Below are 18547 nucleotides of genomic sequence, written 5' to 3'. Positions count from 1 at the left end.
CTACTTCCAGACCTAGGCCCAGCTTCACTATTAGGTCTCTACCCGGGATCTTGGTACTTGCTTTAGGAACATATAAGAATGATTCCACAGCCTATTCTGATCCTAGTCTGAGTGACATTTTCTCAAATATTAGAACCTGAAATCCCTCCCCTTTTGCTCCCCCCCGAAACTAGTAATTTTTCCCTAGAGAATCTTGTGCCCTTTGATTGAAAAGTTAGGGAGCAGCAAGCAGCTCTGGAATTGACCAAAAATATGCCCTCCTTCTACTTAGGTGCCACCCTTAAATTTGCCAGGGGTTCCTAGAGGAACTACTTAAAAGGAACCCCTGACTCCTCTAATCTGTATTGAAAGTCACAAGGAGGGATCACTTTCTCTGTTTTTCCATATTCTCTTTTTAAATGCCCTGGCTTTAAAATATGCACTTGCTGTCAGGTAAAACAGCCAAAAACCAAGACCAGGCCAGGCCACAATAAGCCTTTTTTGCAGGGACGATCTGCTGGGCTGTCTCTGAAGAAAGGAGAGACAAAAGCAATATGGCCGGGACAGGGAGTGCTTCTTATAGGAGCTGGGGTGGGGTTGAGTGAGGTAGTGGCTAGGGACTGGAGGAGCCTGTGATGTCACTAGCGGTTAGGAGGAGAGCAAGTATTAGGTTACTCTTTTGGTGGGAGTAGGGCATGTTGGGAAGGAGAAGGTAGCTATTATGTACAGCGGCCACCCTGAATCGGAGGGAAATCCATCACTTGCTGTCTTAAGGTTCTCCCCCAGGACTCCCCTTTTGTTTCCCTTCTGAGTTCTTCCCTTTCCTTGTCTTCTTTGTGCGGAGTACAGATCTACTTTCCCTTTAACCACTTCTTCTACAGTAGAGGCCATGATTTTCCCTTTCTGCTTTTCCTCTTCCCTCTTTACAAAGATTTTTGAGCCTCTCTCTTTTTTTTTTAATATTAAACTCTTATTGGTACATTGTAGGCATACAACACAATTACATTTCTCATTGGGAATTGTACCTTTACATCATGCATCTTGGTTCTTTTTTGAGCCTCTCTTAATAATTCTTCCATTGGGTTCTCATTCCATCCCTCAGTCTTTTATAACTTTTTAATAATATCAGGCCAGGACTTGGTCTCAAAATTTACCTTTAGGAGTCCTTGATCTACATATTTGGGATTGCCATTAGTAAATCATACATTTTAAAAAAAATAAACTTCATCCTCTTTACCCTTTTTTCCAACGTGCTTGGACTTCCTAGTTTTGTCACTATCTTTCCTTTTTCTATCTTGGTTGCCCAAAATATATCATACAAAATTCTTTCACACCAAAAATTTCTTTTTATACTTTCGTATTTTCTTCTTTATCCTACTTATGAGTTTCTTTCTATAACAAGCCTAGTAGCCAATAAGATTTTAAAATGCCCCAGGTACACTTTTTTCCCCCGTTGATCTCAGAGTAAGTTTATAAATGGTTACATTCTAATTAGGGTGAGCTGCCAACAGACTTCCAAGTGCCCTTGAGTCCCATTCCTATCTGAGTTGAAGCAGTTGGTATGTTTTAAGCATACCAATTAAACAAAAAATATCAAGTCAAATCGGAATATTAAAGTAAATTTATCAATCAGCCAAATTTGAGCCAAAAGACTAAAAGTTTGCAAATTGGGCTAGGCAAAACATCAATGTTTAATCATCTTTTGTTTTTATTTATCCTTGGTACTAGAGTTATCCCTTGCCCCCAAACCTTTAACATTGTCTCCAGTGGACTATCTGGAGAATGTCAGAGGGAGAATCCTTATTTCCTCTTTCTTTGGTTACCCAGGCCTAGAATTTCCCATTTTCTGCTGGTCTCTGTGACTGATGTTCCCTGTGTACTCAACACCCTGGTGAAGATTTCTTGCATATCCTGTGTACTCAACCATGCTGGAGTTTTCTTCTGCACCCTGTGCACTAACTATCGTCCCACCCTGCCACAATGGAGGTTCCTTGCTCATGTTTCAGTCACACAAAATCAAAAATGCCCAAACCACCAAGGCAGTATTTATAGTTCACTTTTTATACCTTGGCTTATGCATGAGATTGCCTGGTTGCCTCAGTGCCTGTTTTATCTCCCTCTCTGTCAGTTTTGCTGCCTTCAGAACAATGGTATTGGGTGTCTAATAGCTTCTGCCAGGAGATGAAATATACTGCCAAGCAGGCGATGTGAAAATGAGGTGGGACACGTTTCCCTTTCCACCAAGACCCACTCCTGGTGGGCACAGATCTTCTGGGAGAGCCATTCATTGTGAGAAATGCATTCATGTGGCCAGACAAAAGGATGGACTCAGAAGGAAGAAGAGCAGTGAAAGGGAGGCTTTGATCAGCCTTGCAATGGCAGATGTCTGCTAAGCAGCCAAGGCACACCCAGAGAGATCACAGCAAGGCATTCATCCCTAGCACACAGGTCCCCTTCCAACAGTTTCTCAATGCCTGAATACTACGGAGGGTACAGTCTTCCCAGATGCCATCTAAGTTTTCTTTTTCTCTTTATAGGGCAGTTCTTTGGTCCCCCTCCCAATCTGAGCTTAGATTTCTTCATAATATTGTCTTTTTAATTCTGGGACTTTCTGAGAAGCAGATGTTCCTGGTTAGAGATTTCATGTGACCTTATGATTACTATGATTCTACTCAGCCATAGCTATCTATCATGCCTACATTTATTTTTTTCTTTCTTTCTTTCTTTCTTTTTTGGTTTTTTGAAACAGGGTCTCATTATATGGTTCAGGCTGGCCTTGAACTCACTATGTATTCCAAGATGGCCTCAAACTCTTGGTGATCCTCCTGCCTCAGCCTCCCGAGTGCTGGGATTACAGGCGTGTGGCACCATGCCCAGCTTCATCCCTACATTCTTCAACAAAGGCTTTTTTACTAGTTTATTTCTACCCCAAGGTCCATTTGCTTAAACACATTCTAAAGTCATGAACTTTGTCAGGCCATCAGGCAATGTTAACTATGAGGAATTTTCCACTCAGAGTTCAATAATATCTTGTCTTAAAAATGGACTACTTTAAATTTCTTTTGCTTACAAGTATCATAGAAAATTTAAAAATGAAATACAAAAGTACAAATTAAAAGGATGAGGGCTTTCTAACTTGCCACAGAATTAACCTAGCATAGATGAGGACCAGGTTCAATTATCAGCACTGATAAAAAAATACTATCTGCACTTGGTGGACAAATCACCTGCTCAATAAGTATAATGTATTAGGTGACTTGCAATATGGTTTTTATATATAACTGAAGTGAAATACATTTTTTTTTTTTTTTGTACCAAGGATCGAACTCGGGTCCTTGCGCTTGCACAGCAGGCGGCGAAACCACTGAGCTAAATCCCCGGCCCGTGAAATACATTTTTGTCCTTCACTGAATGCTTGTTCATATGAAAGAAATTGTTCACGTGTGACACTGGGACCCAACTTGTGTGTAGTGCCTTAAATCCCTTCATTTCTAACAAGGGTTCTGGGAACACACAGGTGCGTAATAATTATAAGTGAAATCATTTGGGAAATGGCAGTAACTAGATTTCAAGAAGGCCACCAGGAACCTGTGTACTAGGACTTGCCTATAATCCCTGTACTCAGGGAGACAGTCACAAGTACCCATATCTATCAGAGTCTGAGCAACATTAGGGATAACTTATCTCCAAATAGACTAATTAAAAGGAAGGCGAGGAAGCTCAGTGAGAAAGTCTTAGACTCAATCCCCTGGACCACATGAAATAAACAAACAGCCGGCAGCCACTGTTCTCTGCTTCCCTGGCTCCACACACTTCTCAAGTTCACTCTCACGTTGTGCTAAGGTTGGACTGTGTGAGCATTAGTACAGAAAATGCAAAGTATTTGACCTCCAAGATTAGTTCAAAAGACGCTGTGGCTTCCATCTTGTGCTTGGTTCCCCTCTCTTGTCTGCTGGTCCCCATGGGGAGGAAGTGGGCCTGCAGACTCTCATCCCCAGTAGACTCCAGATAGAACTTGGATCAGAACCACCAAGTCACAGAGCTAATCCAACAGCTCCGAAACTACAAGAAAATAAATGTCTGTTGGGGGAGCAGCAATAATACACATGTTAAAGTAGATCTCAGCCATCTAGTGAGTGTGAGGAGTGGCCTAGCCAATGGGGAGTGAGAAATCTGCTCATTTGCATGGCTGCCAGAGCAACACATGTGATGTCACAGGCATGCGGCCACTGACTTGGTCAGGTCTTCGCAACACTGACAGTTCGCCCCAGATGCCAAGGGACTGTTCAGGTGAGCACATCTATTTCTGCCTTCTCCTTTATATTCCCAAAGGTGAAGGAGTCAAACCACACCTGGCTCTTGATATTTCTGAGTCAACTGACACACTTTCAATGGTGCTTTCCAGGGCTTACTGCGAAGAAGAGTAGATGTCTCCCATTTCAATGTCTGGACTTACCTTTGGGCTTTGACGCCTCAAAATCCGTGCAGTGGGAAAAGTATATACTGTATGGTGTTTTGTGCTACTTAAACCCTTTTAAAATTTTTGGTTGTAGGGTACTGAGAATTAATCCTGGGGCATTCTTTCACTGAGCTATCTAGCCAGCCCTTTTTATATTTTACACATAGCCAGGGTCTCAATAAATCTTCACACTCCAATGATGAAATTTATTTCTGTAATTGTTCAAAAGCCACATATAGCAGTGGGTGATCAACCCATGATGTCATTTTTAGGTAAGCCTTAAAATTCAATTTTATGACATAAAGAATGCATACACGTTTTTTTCTGAGCACATCCCCAGAAACTCTGTGGATAAGGATAAAGTTCCATTTTACCATAAACTACATCAATCCCAATGACTCCTTTCCTTCCCGGCTCACTGTGGTTAGCTTCATATATATTAGTCAATTGCCTGTTCTTTTAATTTCCAAGCATCTATTTGCCCATTCATTGAAAAAGGCACATATAATAATAAAACAGTAATTTTGAGGGGTTTGCTGTTGTATACAAAGATTACCACAGACACAGTGATTTGTCACCTACTTGTAAATGTTTTGGGGAACTTTTTATATTAGTATAACATAATCGTCCAAACCTGCTATTTCATACTAAATTTAGCTAAATTTCCTCACTAAATAGGGTCAGGTCTCACCAATATTGTAAAAAACTCAAACACCAAGTTCAGTACTCAGTGAGGGTTCACAAGGAATACCTGTAAACATTTCAGATGCGATTTTAAAGATATTATTGAACCCATGTCTCAATCCTTAGTTTGTAAAGGAGGTGCTGATGTCAGGTCACCAACAGGACTGGAGTGACACTGAAGGAACTGACAGACCTAATGGTAGACTCTCGGGAACTGGTGAAGAATGCCGTGAGTTTCTTTGCTGAGTCTTTTGTCTTGGCACCAAGGAGATCTGACTCTAGCCTACCTGCACTCTTGTCTTCATAGGTAGGAGTTATCCTATTTTGACCCAAGGCATACTTCTCGCCTGAAGGCAGCAGAGCCAGCGTCTCTCTCGACGATTTTCCATTTCTCAGCTACTGAGGTGAGCTGGACCCACACTGTCCAACACTTTCCCCACTGCACTGCACTCTGGGTCTCTTGCCCCCCAGGACAGCACCCTGCTCCTTCCTCATTACCCAGGCCCAAGCCCATTTGCCTAGAAAATCCTGCCATCCACCCATAGCCTCAAGAAAAATCTACATTTTGATGCTAATTGTTGGATTGTGAGCATTATACTTCATAGCTATCCTGTAAAAAAGGATATTAATGCTGCTTACCCCACAGTCCTGTGGAGAGCAGTAAAGGTCATGTCTAAAGCATTGAGGAGGGATCCCCGGGTTGCAGTCATCCCTCAAGTGTTACCTGGCATAAATATCCTTTCCTAATGACAGTCCCTCATTTTTGCTCCTAGGAGGTGATTCCTGCCACTACCACTGACCGACATCCATCCTAGGTCAGAGGGTCTCTGACCCTGGTGCGCAGGGCCCCCTCAGGGCCTTCTCCCCTTGAGTCTCCCGTTGTGGAAGTTCTTCTGAGGGTGCAGATTTTGTCATCAACTCCTTAAGGTGAGTGAGACACTTGGCTTTCCTTCTCTCCTGTTTTCTCACAGCCCTGGTGCATGAAAACTGCAGTGTTCTAACAGTGCAGATGTCAGAGATAGGATGAGAGTTTGCAGGCCCAGCAGGGGACAAGAAGGAGGCTTGGGAAAGACATTTAGCTACTTCTAAGTCTCAGAGAAGAGGTTGCCCATGCCAGATAGAACGAAAGAGAAACATCTGGTTTAATTTACATGGTAGACGATGCGAATGGAGAGGTTGAGCCAGAGCCTTTATTGGGCTTTCTGAAGGCACAGCAAGGCAGAGCAGAGCCAGCAGTTCAGAAATGGCAAATTGGAATTTGCTCAGCATTGTTTGTTGGGAAGGTCACAAGATGGTAGCACTAGGCCCCAGATGCTTTAGAGGAGGGGAAATATCAGTGGAATATCTTGTGTGAGAACAGTAGATAAGGAAGGTGTTGGGAGTATAGATTCAGGAAAGGTTTGTTTGTATAGGAAGGACATGCCTGTGGTGGGATTTTTGGTGCTTGGAAGAATTGGTGAGTGCTGGGAAGGTTGTATCTTCCAGGACAGCGAGGTATTTTTTGTTTTGTTTTGTTTTGTACCAGGAATCAAACTCAGGGCCTCGAGCTTGCCAGGCAGGCACTGCACTGCTAAGCTATGCCCCCAGGCCTGCAGCAAGATGTTTTTAGACATCCAAACATCACACAATACAGAAAGTAATAGGCACTCTCCCATCCTCCACCCTGCACCATTCCACTGTTTCCCCCAGGATCTCTTCCTTGGGGATGTCACTTATTGATTACCTGCTTTCCATAAGCAGCTTGAAAGTTCACGGAGGGCAGGCAGTCTTTGGCAGGCAGCCTTTGTTGTCTTCCTGATGGGCAGAGACAACCCTAGGTGAATGGAAGTATGTTTCTAGAAAAGGGTATTATAGATAAATAACCATTGGGTCATCTTTACAGTTCAGAGTATCCTTCCCTAGATCAACTATAGTTCTCCCCTGAAGCCAGCAGAACCGACTGTTGTCTTTGACTTTCCATTTTTCAGCCTCTGAGGTGACCTAGACCCACTTGTCCAACACCCTTCCCACAGGACCCCTGGGGCTCTTGCCACCTGAAAGTGCAGTCTGTCCCTTCACCACCAGTCAGGGCCGAGCCAATTGGCCTAGAAAATCCTTCCAGCCCTGTGAAGAATGTGTGTTTTAAAGATACTAATTATTGGATTTTGAGCAATGCAATTAATTCCCCTCTAACTTGTAAAATGGAAGTAGTAATGGCATGACTCCATAGTCCTGTGGAGAACAGTAAAGGGCATGTCTGAAACATTGAGGAGAGACACCTGGGACAGAGCCATCCTAGGTCAGCGGGTCTCTGACGCTGGTGGGCAGGGCCCCTCAGGGCCTTCACCCCTTGAGTCTCCCGTTGTGGAGGTTCTTGTGAGGGTGCAATTTTTGTCATCAACTCCTTAAGGCGAGTGAGACACTCGGCTTAGCTTTTCCCCTATTTTCTCACCACCGCAGTCCATGAAACCTGCAGTGTTCTAACAGTATACATGTCGGAGATAGGATGAGAAAGAGTTTGCAGCCCTAGAAGGGGACACAAGTGAGGCTTGGAAGGAAGACGTTTATCTGCTTCCCGGTCTCAGAGAGGAAGTTGCCCATACAAGGGAGCACAAGGGGGGTATCATGGAATGCAGGAAGACCTAGGTGAGTGCAAGTGCAAGCTTTTTTCAAAGAAAGAAAGCATAGATAACTTACAGTTGAATTGAGTCCTCTTTACAGATCAGAGTATTTTTCACTAGCCAAACCATAGTTTTCACCAGAAGGCAGCAGAACCAACTGTCTCTCGTTGACAGCTTTCCATGTCTCAGCTACTGAGGTGAGCTGGACCTATGTCCTCCCACTCCCTCCACAGCACCTGGGAGCTCCTGGCACCCAGAACTACATGCACCCTGCTCCTTTACCATCATCAGGGCCAAGCCCATTTGCCTAGAAAATCCTTCCATTCACCAGCAGTGTTCTGATTGTCAGCAACATACTTCACCTCTAGTCTGTAAAATGACAGTAATAATGGCATCTGCTCCATAGGCCTGTGGGGAATAGTAAAGGGCATGTCTAAAACATTGAGAAGAGATTCCTGGGACATAGCCATCTCTCAAGTGTTAGCTGGCACAAATATCCTTTCCTAACAACAATCCCTCATCTTTGCTCCTAGGAATTTTTGTTGCCACCACCACTGATCAATATCGGTGAGATCTAAAGACCTCCGATCCTGGTAAGGCAGGGCCCCTCATTGGCCTTCACCCCTTGAGTTTCCCTACTTTAGTGAGATTCTTTTGAGTGTGCAATTTCTGTCACTACTCCTTATGGTGAGTGAGACACTTGGCTTGCCACGCTCTGTTTTCTCATACCCCAAATCTATCAAATCTGCGGCGTTCAAAGAGTGTAGACACAGAGATAGGATGATGGGAGTTTGTGTTCCAAAGATGGGAGAACAGCGAGCACTGGGAAGAAGACACTTATGTAACACCAGGTCTCAGGAAGGAGGTTGCCCTTGCCAGGTAGAACCAAGCAAAAGCATCTGGTTTGGGTGACATGGGAGAAGATGAGAATGCACGGGAACCTGAATGACAGCCTTCATTGGGTCTGTGAAGGTAAAGCAAGCCAGATCAGAGTAAGTAGCTAAAAACGTCAGGCTGCAATAATTTCACTGGGCTTTGGTTATCGGGATGTCTCTAGATGTTTGCACTTGGGCCCGGATGGTTTAGGGGAGGGGAAATATTAGAGAACTATCTAGATAGGTAAGTGGTTGAGATCAGACCCTGGGTTGGTTGGTTTTTATAGGAAATTCGTGTGTTGGGAGCGGCCCTTTACTATCCAGAAAAATCAGCTACACATAGGAGAGGGAATTTCTCCCAGGCCAACATGCTGCATAAGATATCTAAACAACACAAAATACAGAACATAAAAAGCACCATTGACACATGCAGGCCTGTAGGTGCCTTGATTTCTTCCTTGACCTTCACATGGACTTGTTCCTGTGGTCATGTGTCCAAATTTCCCTTTCCCTTGGAGACACCAGTCATTGAATTAGAACTCACCCTAAAGATGTTAAGTTGGTTACCTCTGTAAGGTCCCTCTGTCCAGATAAGGTCACATTCTCTGATGTGATCCTAAGTGTTAGGACATAGTTTTCCCATTACACACTTCAGACCATAATACTCACTCTCCTCCCCCTGCTCTGTTTTTGCCTCCCCTCTCTGCACCTCTGATTTCTGATTAAGATTATTTTCATTGTTTTTTATAGATACTGGTAGTATGGGAATATTTATGTTCAGTATGAGGAGCCCAATGTCTTTGCATTAAGCTACATCCCAAGCCATACATATATTATATATCCCTTCTCGGCCTTTTGGCTAAGATCAAGTGTAGTATATATATATTATAGTGTCTTGTTAAGTTATTAAATTGTCCAGGGTAAGCTCAAAGTTTTGATCCTTTTTTTTTTTTGGTACTGGGGATCAAGCTCAGGACCTTGTGCTTGGGAGGCAGGCATGGTGCCACTGAGCTATAACCCTGGCTCAAAGTTTTGATCCTAATGCCTCAGACTCCCAGGATTTTTTCTTTTTGGTTTTTTTGGTACAGGGGATTGAACTCAGGACCTTGAGCTTGCAAGGCAGGCACCAGAACCACTGAGCTAAATCCCTGGCCCTTCCCAGGACTTTTTTGGTACCAGGGATTGAACTCGGGTCCTTGTGCTTGTGCAGCAGGTGGAAAACCACTCAGCTAAATCCCGGGGCCTCCCAGGATTTTTTTTACTGTGGTAATACATATAGGATCTGACATCTTAACCATTTTTAAATGTACAGTTCAATGGCATTAAGTATATTTGTATTAAATTGAGTTTTTAATCTCCTTTAAACAACCATTTTCCTATAATAAATAAGATTTAAAATTTAGTTCCTCAGGTAAGCCAGTCACATATGAAGTACTCATGTTCTCTTTTTCACAAATAGATGTATAACATGCAAATAAAGGTCATTTTGTCTCCTTTCAGATAGAAATAGCTTGGTTTGATGGTCATGAGTTAGTGGGAAAACTTCCAGAACTGCATTTAATCAGTGTTTAAGATAGCACCCACTCTTGTTTGTGAATTAGGAAGTGATATTTTTCCTTATAAGTGCAGCCAGCCAGTCAGACTTACATCTATCTTTCCTTTCTCCTTTGCAACCCTGAATTACTGAATCATACTACCTGCTGAACCTTGTCTTTGTTGTCAATTGAATTATTAATCTTCATTTCTGCACATCTCACAAAATCCAAGGGCGATGGAATTCTGAGAAATACACTGCTTCCAGTTGGCATTTGGTCCTGAAATGCCGGCAGCCTTTATTTTCCTGGGGAAAAAAAAATCTACTTAATCCTCAAGGCCCCGTCTCAAGTGCTACCTCTCGTTTGCAAAACCTTTCCTGAGCGCCATTCACTTCAGGGTTAGTCTGCCCACTGGTTCCTACTATTATTTCCTCCTTTGAAGCATGGTGATATTGTGGATAGCCAATTATGCATAGCTCTGGATTCCCAAAAATAAGTCTCTGCAAAGTAGGTATAGCATCTCCAATGCATGGCACATTCTGAGTTCCAAATTAATATTTTGGGAATCCATAAGGAGCAGCTAGGGGTCTTAGATTGGGGGCAGGTACTGTTCAGCTTCAGGCTACCTTCAGGAGACCGTGCTCCTCAGAAGACAACTAAAACCTGCCTTGAGAATTTTCAGGCTTTAATGTTTTCTGTTGGTTGGGGGGAGGGGTGTTAATTATTATTATTTGCTCTGATGAATTAAATTAAATTAGTGCAAGGAAGGTACTCTTCCCTCTCTCTCTCCTCTCTCCTTCCTTGCCTCCCTTTCCTTTTTCTGTGGTAAAATATGATAGGCACTTCTTTGGGATATGTTTTGTGGCTAATCTATGTTTAGGCATTTCTATTATTTCTTCTTTGTTCATAGTGATTATGAGTAAAATCTACAAGAGGTAAAGGGTCTGGTTTAAGGGTTGACTAAGATTCTAAGTCCTTCTCCATTCTGGCTATAGACCATAAATGGATGGAATGGGTAGTGGCAGAATTAAGATAGGCCTTGATTACATCTGCATTAATGCACTGTCACCCTCCTTGATCCATTCAGTATTTGCAGCAGCCACACTGGTGATTAACTGGGAAAATAGTGGAAATTCCCAGCCTTCCATCCTGTACAATCCTGAGGGTGGCACCATTCTGTGCCCTTCACCCAAGTGTTACTCTCTTTGACGGAGTTCTTCAGGGCTTCCACTTGCCTTTCCCTACTTCAGTAGCTCATATTCTCTGAGTCTCTGTGTGTTTTCTGGCAACTCCTACGTATGATTATTTGAATACTGCATTTGGGAACCAGATAATGACCCAGTGGACTCAGTGTATCACCTGACCCCTCGCAATAAGGGAGCCCTGGAGGCGTTTAAGATCCCCATCTGTCTGCATTATCATGGACTCTGTAACCAAAATCCTAGAGATACCAGAGTAGTCCCCTTTTCCTAGTGGATGGTTCCTGAGTAAATTAAATGGCCAGAGTTCTTTGGAGACAAATTTGGACAATCACTACAGTGAATATGTGGCCTAGCTCTGGCTTCTCCTTTACTGAATGGGTGTTTGGACCTGAGAAGTGACTCAGTTCAGGGAAACCTGGCAGGTGACTATTTCTTTCCACTTAAACAGCTGATTGGTCTACTGTGCATCCAGATTTTATATAGGAAGGTATGCATCCTTCAATGACCTAGGCATTGTGCTTTTGTTGACTGCCTGCCATCTTCCCCATGATCTAGTTAGCAGCCATCTCTGTGGACCCCTGAAAGTCAGTTACTACTGTCACTGATGCCCTAGCAGCAAGCATGCTCACTTTGCTTCTGCTGAGCAAGTGCTGCCACCTGGCTTCTGTTACTCCAGGATCCTATCATCCTCCTCTCCTTGCCACAGGGGAGCCCAGTTCTGTAATGGCATCCCCTAGTCTCAACCCTGCCCCACAGATGACAACCACAACCATGAGTCACTGTTTCTCAACAAAGCTGGTGGTGCCTTCCCTGCACTCCCTGTCCCTACCCCGTGGTCATGATAAACAGTGTCTCCCAGGCCTTGTCAAGGAATACAGTCAGCGGGTAGCACTTGTTTTAGCATGTCCACTTCCCTGAGCCCACTGCTTCCTTCTGCCACTATATACCAACAAAGTCATGGTATCTCAGCTTCACAGAACGGGCACCTGTGCAATGGTGCATCAGAACCAGGACCCTTGTCAGAAGGGTTATATCTGTAATATAGGACAATGCCCATATTTCTACCAACTCTCTCATCTACTTGCCTGCCTCTGCCCCGTCCTCTAGCCTTCTTGGGATCCATTCCCAGTCTTATTTGCAGTTCCTGCCGGTATATATGAGCATGATTCTGTAGCTTCTTCAATTTATAGTTTCATTCCTCCCCTAGCAGACCTGGTATTTCCTGTCAGGTCATACTGGGACCTGATCTTAGTGAATGATCTGGTCGCCAGGAGCCATACAGAGGCAGAAAGAATACACTGTCTTGTAGAGAATCTGCCTCATCTGAGCTGTGTGCATAGACTTTGGGGTGGTAGCCACAGTCTCCAACAAGCAGGAGTGCCTGAAGTCTCACTGATACTAGATTCTCATTGTTAGTCTTGGGTCTCCTCTTACCAGAGCCCTGACATGTTGGAGCCTGATTATGGCTGAGAATTCAATTTTTCCTAAAGTTCTGCTCCTTTTGAAGTAAGTCCTGAGCCTGGTCCTCAGGGCTGCCTGACCTCTGACTATAGGTGACAACAGTTAGAATGGGTAGAGTAGAAGGGTCTCTCGCTTTCACACTTTGCTTTATATTACTGACCAATTGCCTGAAGCTTGTCAATTCCCCCTTTTTAAAAATACACAAATACGGCTGGGGATTTAGCTCAGTGGTTTTGCTGCCTACTGCGCAAGCGCAAGGACCCGAGTTCGATCACCGGTACCAAAAAAACCAAAAACCAAAAATACACAAATACTCAATCTCACAGTTCTAATTACCAGTCCCCCCCACATCTTCAAACATCAGAGAGGGCTGGGGATTTAGCTCAGTGGTTCCAGCGCCTGCCTTGCAAGCGCAAGGTCTCGAGTTTGATCCCCGGTACCAAAAAAAAAAAAAAAAAAAAAAATCAGACAGAATAGGCCACCACACCCCTTTTTACCCACATCTGGCCATAGTTTCTCTCAAGTGGGAGCAACTATTAGTATCCCACTTACTACTTGGAATCTTATGTTTATACTCTCCTAAGAACCATTCCTGGTACTGTGTTTAGCCAGGCTTCCTAGAAGTAGGGCTTGAGGCAGAATTAGGTGTTTATGGTATACTGTGAGAGAGTTCCGGGGAAAGGGGTAATGAGAGGTGAGGGGAGAGAAGACTCAAGGAAGAGTATGGTCTCAGTGGGATATCAGGCTGCCTTCGAGAGAAAGGGCCTTCTGTGGGTTATTAGCGGCCACAACTCAGAGCAGGTGAGAGGGGATGGACCAGGCAGCCAGCAGAAAGGATCTGGGTAGGGAGTTAACAGCGTCTACTACAGCTCCCTGGTATCTGGAAGTCCTCAGAAAAACTAATTCATCCATCTTTGACATCTGTTGCTCTTTGATTACCTGGGAGGATGTGGGGACACTTGGCACATGAGAGTGTTGGTAATGGAGACAGGCTGAGTGATTTCTGTAAGTCACACAGCTTGTAAGAACAGAGGCAAAGTGAAATTTTCTCCAAACAAAAGTTACTTTAAGGTCTCCTCTGGAGTATAGCAAGTTTCTGGGACAAGTTTGCCAACTATCTCAACCAAAGATCCAGCCATTTGAAGGCAGGGATTTCATATTCTTTTAACTTCTCTCTTCTTGTCAGTTTGCCAAAAGTGGCACTCAGAAAAGGATCTCTTTTGTTTGCTTTGAGGTCATGGAGAAGGTAGAGTGGGGAAGTGCAACTTCCTCTCCAAGAGCCTGAGTGGAAATTCCAAGGGATGATTAAAGAATTCTTTTTCTTACCCAATCTGCTCAAGCACCCTGATAATGAGTTTAAGGAGATGGTGGAAGGGGCAATTTGTCAATAGACTGTGAAATGTAAAGTGAAATTAAAAGCCAAACTTCTAATGTGACTTCCAAGGGAAGCATTTTGGTGTGGTTTTTTTGGTATTGGGGATCGAACTCGGGTCCTTGTGCTTGTGCAGCAGGCAGTGAAACCACTGAGCTAAATCCCCAGCCCTGAGAAGCATTTTGAATATCACAAAGCTCAGATAAATATCAAGGATTTGGATCCAGTTTTTAGCATTTGGGTTTAATCATCTGAGAGTTGTTTGGAAAAGGGAAGGAAGTTACTGAGTCCATTCCTATGGCTGATCTCTTCTCAAAAATATCTTAATGTTGAAAGGGCTGTGAAGGAGAAATTCCATAAACATTCTTTATCAAGAAGAAAGTTGTGATGTTAATTCTGAAAGTGGACACTGAACACTGGAGGACTGGAATTCACTTCTCCCTGTTTCCTTAAAGTACTTCTGCTTCAAATACTATTTGATATTCTAAAAGCAGTCTATAGAGGAAGTAATGAGTGGGGCCTCACAAAGGGCTGTGTGGGAGAGGGAGGAATGGATAGACTTTCTATCAGCACGTGTAGGAGTGCGGTGCGGCATGGTGCTGCGGTTTGTAGGAAAGTCTGTTTATGGCTCGAACACGTAAAAGAAAAAAGGAAACTTGACCCTTTCAATTTCAGACTGAGGAGTTTACACTTTTCTTTGGGCAGAGGAAGTTTCTGAAGACTGATTTGTGGTTCTGAAAGACCATCTTATCCAGACCATGAGAGAATCAGAGTATCAGAGAAAGAGAGGAGACTGTCAGAATGGGCTTGAGGAGAGTGAAGGATAACCTGGGGTCGGAACTACATCCCCTGGGGTGGGCAAGCGGATATGAGTTCAGGGAAAGAGGCTGGGTCATCTAGGGAGGGCAAAATGCAGAGAGGGAGACTCAGCTAAGCGCCATAGCCTTAATCAAAGCAGGCAGGAAACGCAGGGGTCAGGAGGCGCAGGAAGCAGGAGGCGGAGGTTATGGAAGGGAGAGGTGAGGATGAACCATTTGCTCTGTTGGACCTCGTAGTCAACGACCAGTAAGTGATCGGAAGTATGACTCTAGTACGGGGATGCAATAGCCGGTCCACTTGCCCTCAAACACTGCAGCCTTTCCAGAGCCATTTTCAAGACGCTCCCCTTCCTGGAACACTGCGTGCAGTCTGATGGACAGCCGCGGGGTCCCGCGGACCTCAAGGCCGAGGGTTGCACACCACATTCGCGCAGGGCAAAGCGCACGAATGGGAAGAGGTTTGCACCCACCCTGTTGCTCTCTGGGTGGTGGGACTCCAGCGTCCCAGCTCGCAGGGGGGACCGGAGCAAAGGCCGCCGCAGTCTAGTCCCCGGAGCGCCAGGCGGAAGGGCCTCTTCTGCCCTGCGCCGCCGCTCGCTCAGCCAATCAGTGCGCTCCTTCAGCTGGCGGTCGGCGCTCTGCTGACGCGCGAAACCACGCTTGCGCCCGCCGCCCTTCAAGGACGGCCCCTCCCGCGCTCGCCGGGCCCGTTAGCTGCGCGCCGCACCTCTTTTACAACGGCGCCTGGGCGGCGGCGGCGCGTGCAGGCGCGGCCCTGGCGCGCCCCCTGGCGGCCCGGCGGGGGCGCTACGGGCGCGGCGCTGACCCGGAGGCGGCGGCGGCGGCGGTGCCCGGATGGAGGCACGTCATTGTCCCCCGCCGGGCGGCTGGGCTGTGTGCGGCGGCGGAGGCGGCGGCGGCGGCGGCGGCCGCCAAGGGGGGATGGCGCGAGCGCCGGGCCGGGTCAGGTAAGCGCCCGCCTCCTTCCCGCCTGCCGAAGGCCAGCATGGGACCCGGCGCGCGCCCCGCTCGTCTCGGCCGCAGCCGGCCCGGCCGCCTCTCACCCGGCGCAGCCCCTCGCCCGCCACCCCCTCCGCAGCCGCGGGCTGCCCGGGACCCTGCCGCGCCGGGAACAAGCCCGCTGCCGTCCGCACGGGCCAGGCCGCGGAGGAAGGGGCGGCGGGCGGGCGAGCCCCGGGGGGCTCGGGGAGGCCGGACCCCCGGTTGCCGTAGACGGCGCTCCCACCCCCGCGGGCCCCAGCTAGTCCCTTGGCCCGCGAGTCCGCGGGATAGCGGGCTGCTGCGAGGTGGCCCTGCGGGCTCGGGGCTGCTGGCCGGGGTGGGCGTGTGCTGGCCGCCGCCCGCCGCCGCCCCCCAGCGTGGCTGCCACCTCCCGCCTCCGATCCCGGGCTGGTCTCCCCGCCCCCACCTCGGCTACCCGGGGCAAACTCCCACCCGGGGCGCTCCCTGCCCGGCGGCTCGCGCGGGGTCGCCCACCTGGGTCCACGCCTGGTTGTCCGAGCTACCCACGCCGGGCGAGGCGAGCACTGAGGGGAGGCAGGCGGACAGGCGAGCTGGCGGCTAAAAGCATGTGTGCCTCTCTCGCGCTCTTTATTTTTGGGGCAGGAAGAGCCAACTTACCAGAAAGGAGGCTGCGGGGCGTGGGGAGGAGCATCAGTTTCAGATGTTTGAAATGAAAATTTGACGGACGGAAGTTTTATCATCCAGGACTTTAACCTCTAATGAATGCTGTTGAGATTACTTTTGTTGAATTGCTCTTTTATGTTTGCGAGGGGGGGGGTCTTGTTTATGAGAAAACATGTTGGTTATTTCAAGTAAATACACTCCTGTAACAGTGAAAGTGGTTGAAAAACTGTTTAGTTACCGCCTCTTTTTCAGAAGAGCAACAGTATTGCAGGCTTTCATGCATGTTTTTGGAATACAAATAATTCACTTTTTACTGTGCTACTCATTCAAAGTGCATAGGATTTATGAATAATCAGCTTCACTTATTTGTTTTTACTTAGGATCAGTTTCACTTTCTTTTCTAAATCATTGAATCATTGCTACAGTATTTGCTTTGTAAAGGTTTAAGGCTAATCATTTTTTGTTTACTTAACTATAATTAAAATCAAGGCTGTGTCCTTTTAAAACGTGTGTGTCTCAAAATCGAAATGGTACAAGAACCTGGATTACATTGTTTATGAAGAACTGGAATGTAACAATTTCTGTTTAAATATGTTGATGTGTACTTTAGTGCAGGTGGAGTGCCACAATGTTTAAATAGTGATACTCTTTTAAAAACAACAAAAATAATGCATTCTTAGCATTTGGTCACCATAAGAGAAAATTACCCGTGTGTAAGGGACTAGGAGTTTTAAGGCTGTTGAGTAAAAGATTGCACTTAAAGCAAAGGAAACATTTGTGAAGTTGATTTGTCTCATTCTTACACATGCATCAAACTTTGATTCATGTTCCTGTTTTTTTTAACATGCCCTGGTAACTATATCTTTAGGAGGTGCTGAGAGGAATGTTAAACTTTTCATTGGAGTAGTTGTTTAAAAGTCTTGATATTTATAGCAGTAGTATTTAGAAGCTTTACTGACAGTAAAGAACATGGAACTATTTGAATCTTAACATTGGCTATAAGAAAGGCAGATGGAGTCTAGTTTGATACCTGATGGTTTTAGAGTAAGATTTTATTGGCTGAATATGCAATGAATGAATTTGGTTTGCATTCCCAAACTTGTAATACTAATGTGATTATTGATGAGTTGTGTTTTCCTTAAATTTATTTTTCATTTAAGTTTTTTTTTCCTTTTACTGGAGCAAATAAAATGGTTTTATTTGGTAATTTGTTAATCATTGTCTGGAAGTAATGTTCATCTCAGGAAAATCAAGATCTTTGCTGCTATTTTATATTATCGTAAATAAGGCTGGATTAATGTTTTTTATTACTTAATTTTGGCCTTCTTTTCCTTCTCCTCTGCCCTCTCCTCTTTTCTAACACCTGTCCCCACACATTTCCATAGTATCTGCTGTTAGGTGGTTAGGTGAGGAGAGTGTGAACTTTATTAGGATAGACTCAAACTTTCTTCTTGAATGAGAGTCATGTATTTTCAGTTAAAAATTTAAATTTTTTTTAGTTTATTAAGATCTAACATTTTTTGTATTTCTACATTGCCTTAATTAAAAATTATAAAGAACAAAAGTAATGCTTTTTAAAAAATCTTATTGTGAGCAGCAAGTTCATGGTAATGTTTGCTGAAGTGGGAAATACCATGGGTATTTTTTGAGACAGTTTTATTTTTTGAGATAGTTCAAGCTGACCTTGAACTCACTGTGTAGCCCAGGGTGGCCTCGAACTCATGGTGATCCTCCTGCCTCAGCCTCCCGAATGCTGGGATAACAGGTGTGCGCCACCATGCCCGGCATATGGGTATTTTAAAGGCAGCTCAAACTTGAGTATATGTGGAGTGCAGAGTTTTTAAAGGATTAAATGAGATGCTGTATATAAGTCACTCAGCGTAAGCTGGTGCTAGAAGCAAATGCTAGTTAATTC

General features: G+C 45.2%; 1 protein-coding gene and 1 pseudogene across 4 annotated transcripts in view; both read left to right on the top strand.

Moving 5' to 3' along the window:
- Nucleotides 1–8291: 8291 nt before the first annotated feature.
- Usp42 (ubiquitin specific peptidase 42) overlaps nucleotides 8292–18547 on the top strand; it is a 39469-nt gene continuing 29213 nt past the window's right edge. For 3 of the 4 annotated variants that reach the window (XR_015445321.1, XR_015445319.1, XM_004840446.4), the window contains exon 1: nucleotides 15820–15953. The gene's annotated coding sequence lies outside the window, so the exon portion shown is untranslated. Of the gene's footprint in view, nucleotides 8316–15819; nucleotides 15954–18547 lie in introns of those variants that run through there. The other variant, XR_015445320.1, reaches the window with a different exon arrangement.
- Nucleotides 9437–9579, top strand: LOC147822709 (U2 spliceosomal RNA; annotated as a pseudogene).

Source organism: Heterocephalus glaber, unplaced genomic scaffold (assembly GCF_053883595.1).
Source record: "Heterocephalus glaber isolate CG9 unplaced genomic scaffold, H.glaber_assembly_v1.0 deba00001610, whole genome shotgun sequence".
Classification (NCBI taxonomy): domain Eukaryota; kingdom Metazoa; phylum Chordata; class Mammalia; order Rodentia; family Bathyergidae; genus Heterocephalus; species Heterocephalus glaber.
This window is presented reverse-complemented; position numbering and strand designations above follow the sequence as displayed.